This window comes from Scyliorhinus torazame, chromosome 25 (assembly GCF_047496885.1).
Source record: "Scyliorhinus torazame isolate Kashiwa2021f chromosome 25, sScyTor2.1, whole genome shotgun sequence".
NCBI classification, from domain to species: domain Eukaryota; kingdom Metazoa; phylum Chordata; class Chondrichthyes; order Carcharhiniformes; family Scyliorhinidae; genus Scyliorhinus; species Scyliorhinus torazame.
The window spans coordinates 18,731,386-18,735,358 of record NC_092731.1 but is presented as its reverse complement, the minus strand read 5'-3'; the positions used below and the strand labels follow the sequence as shown (position 1 = coordinate 18,735,358).

The following is a 3,973-nucleotide window of genomic DNA, read 5'->3' as shown; positions in this document are numbered from 1 at the left end:
TTCACCAACAAGCACGTCTTTGGGGACTAGTGGGAGGAAACCGGAGCACCCGGAGGAAACCCACGCAGACACGGGGGAGAACGTGCAAACTCCGCACAGACAGTGACCCAAGTGGGAATCGAACCTGGGGACCCTGGCGCTGTGAAGCCACAGTGCTAACCACTGTGCCGCCGTGCTGCCCGTGGGTGTGGTTGGGCTCAGTCGATGATCTTGTGAAATGAAAATGAAATGAAAAATTGTGATTGAATTGACAGCTGACACTCCACTGTCTCAGCTGCGGAATGATGAATGGCTATTCGGATAGGGGGTGGCAGCATCTGTGGGACCCATGTCTGCACCAAAGGTGTCGAACTAATTTGGAGCCAATTGGTGGGGAACGATACTAGACACTGAAACTCTTCTTGATAATAGGCGGGAACACAATGCAGCCTGTCTGCTTCAGACCTACCTACCCAGTGTCCCAGCAGTCTCCCTTTATATTCTTTTGAGTAAACCAAGAGGATAAAAACGACAGCACCTTAAGGGGCATTGGAACAAGGAAACTTATCAAATTAAATGAAGGTGTCGTTTCCGGGGCTGACGATGCACTCCAGCCCCTGCAGTGCCCACTGGTCACGGGAGGCCTCCAAAGTACCAGCGCACACACCGAGCTCCCTTTCCAGAGGTACCCAAGCACTAATGTAGCTGTGGAAGAGGGGCAGACAGTTTGGCTGATAGAACAGTGCTCCCCCCCCCCCACCCCCCCCCCCCACCCCCACCCCCCCCCCCCCCACCCCCAAACTGCCTGGGCCTATTAGCGGCCACCTTGGTCAGGAGCAGGTTAACAGGGTGGTCCTCCCACTCTACGCACGGCGGCACTGTGCTTAGCACTGCTGCCTCACAGCGCCAGGGTCCCGGGTTCAATTGCAGCCTCGGGTGACTGCCTGTGCGGAGTCTGCACCTTCTCCACCCCCCCCCCCCCCCCCCCCCCCCCCCCCCCCCGTGTGTGCGCGGTTTTCCTCCGGGCGCTCCGGTTTCCTCCCACAGTTCAAAGCTTGCGCAGGTTAGGTGGATTAGCCATGATAAATTGCCCCTTAGTGTCCAAAAGGGTAGGTGGGGTTACGGGGACAGGGTGGAGGCGTGGGACTTAAGTCGGGCGCTCTTTCCAAGGGTCCCAGTGCAGACTCGCTGGGCCGAATGGCCTCCTTCTGCACTGTAAAATCTATGAGCGTGGGGGCGGGAAGTACAAACGGAATTCGAGAAGGGGCAACGTTTAAATTCTGCAAGTGGTAACCTTGCTGGATACCTTGGTAACCTTGTGCGATCTACGTGAGGGATAGAACGCGGATCCCTCGAGGCTGCATCGTGAACCATCTTAATCTGCGGTTGTACGGGCAAAATCTCTCTTCGCACTTTGGGCTAATTCATCAGGTTGACAAGTAAAATCAAAGTGATGGCTCCTTAAATGGCCACCTCAACAGAAGACAGAATCCTCCTGGACGTGCCCCGAGTATTTATTTCAACAATTTCCTTAACCTGCGAATCTTAAGATGAAAAAAAGATATATATGAAAATTGCTTATTGTCACAAGTAGGCTTCAAATGAAGTTACTGTGAAAAGCCCCTAGTCGCCACATTCCGGCGCCTGTTCGGGGAGGCTGGTACGGAAATTGAACCGTGCTGCTGGCCTGCCTGGGTCTGCTTTCAAAGCCAGCGATTTAGCCCAGTGTGCTAAACAGCCCCTTTACCATTAACAACAAGTACCTCCTTCCCTGGGGGAGGGTCGCTCATTATATCTTTGTTGGGTTTACATCGTCTTCATTATGTGTCGGAAAAACCTGAAGAAAATTTGTTCCATTTTAAAAAAAGATTAACATCTGCAATTAATAATTTTCCTTGCACAAGTATCCTTTTGAATAACTGTTCAGCTTGAAATCATTTACTCATTCAGGTAGAATCAGCTGTTGAATAAACCTTTGAATAATGTCCTGACATCTAGCATCAAACACTCCCAGGGACAGGTACAGCACGGGGTTAGATACAGAGTAAAGCTCCCTCTACACTGTCTCCATCAAACACTCCCAGGACAGGTACAGCACGGGGTTAGATACAGAGTAAAGCTCCCTCTACACTGTCCCCATCAAACACTCCAGGACAGGTACAGCACGGGGTTAGATACAGAGTAAAGCTCCCTCTACACTGCCCCCATCAAACACTCCCAGGACAGGTACAGCACAGGGTTAGATACAGGGTAAAGCTCCCTCTGCACTGTCCCCATCAAACACTCCCAGGACAGGTACAGCACGGGGTTAGATACAGAGTAAAGTTCCCTCTACACTGTCCCCATCAAACACTCCCAGGACAGGTACAGCACAGGGTTAGATAGAGAGTAAAGCTCCCTCTACACTGTCCCCATCAAACACTCCCAGGACAGGTACAGCACGGGGTTAGATACAGAGTAAAGCTCCCTCTACACTGTCCCCATCAAACACTCCCAGGACAGGTACAGCACGGGGTTAGATACAGAGTAAAGCTCCCTCTACACTGTCCCCATCAAACACTCCCAGGGCAGGTACAGCACGGGGTTAGATACAGAGTAAAGCTCCCTCTACATTGCCCCCATCAAACACTCCCAGGACAGGTACAGCACGGGGTTAGATACAGAGTTTGTCAGCCCCGTGGCACTAGGAATAGAGGTTAAAGGGAGTTTCCTTTATCATGTCGAAACTGCTGATGTACTTTTTAAATACGGCCCTGTTACAGTGTGGGAAACGCAGCAGCCAGTCCGAGCGCAGTGGTGAGGTTACGACCAAATCGTGTGATTTAATGCTGCAGGTTCAGGAAAAGACTTGAGTGGACAGCGGGGCGAACTCCCCTCAGCTCTTTGGATAGTTGCCCGAGGGGGGCATCACCCGAGAGGGGCTGATAGTTTTACGTCTCCTCAGAACGACAGTGCCTCCGGCTGTGCAGTACTCTCTCGGTACTGCACCGGGAAGGGTCGACCTAGCCGTATTCTGTTCAAGTGACAACGAATGAGTCTTGAGACCCCGGCCTTCTGGCTGGGGCCCAAACCACTGGGACACTACCGGCTCTGCCTAGCCTGGGCCGGAGGCCTGCGTTTGGCAACACTGGAGATACACCAACCAGAGGCGGTGCTCTGTGCTGCCACTTCTCTGTGCCCGGAGGGTCAGCAACGCCAGGCGTGCCGCCGGGATCACGTTTCTCACCCTCTGTCTTGTCTTTCCCCAGGTCCATGGCGGCTTGCTGCAGATATTTCCGGAAAATCGCTCGGAGGTTGCGAACATTGAGCCTCGATTTGACAGATTATTAATTTTCTGGTCAGACCGTAGGAACCCCGCATGAAGTGAAACCGGCATTTGCCACGAGGTAAGGAGGGAACGGCAACTGCATCTATCATCCGGAGGTGTGGGTCACTGTATAAACACTGGGGTACAGTACTGGTGGGGATGGGTCTGTCTCTGTATAACACTGGGGTACAGTACTGGTGGGGACGGGTCTGTCACTGTATAACACTGGGGTACAGTAATGGTGGGGACGGGTCTGTCACTGTATAACACTGAGGTACAGTACTGGTGGGGACGGGTCTGTCGCTGTATAACACTGGGGTACAGTAATGGTGGGGACGGGTCTGTCACTGTATAACACTGGGGTACAGTACTGGTGGGGACGGGTCTGTCACTGTATAACACTGGGGTACAGTACTGGTGGGGACGGGTCTGTCACTGTATAACACTGAGGTACAGTACTGGTGGGGACGGGTCTGTCACTGTATAACACTGAGGTACAGTACTGGTGGGGACGGGTCTGTCACTGTATAACACTGGGGTACAGTGGTGGGGACGGGTCTGTCACTGTATAACACTGGGGTACAGTGGTGGGGACGGGTGTGTCACTGTATAACACTGAGGTACAGTACTGGTGGGGATGGTCTGTCACTGGAAAGCACTGGGGTACAGTACTGGTGCGGACGGTCT

General features: G+C 52.9%; 1 pseudogene; it reads left to right on the top strand.

Moving 5' to 3' along the window:
- Window positions 1-3,369, top strand: part of LOC140402381 (prolyl hydroxylase EGLN3-like) — a 275,709-nt pseudogene extending 272,340 nt beyond the window's left edge.
- Window positions 3,370-3,973: the final 604 nt, after the last annotated feature.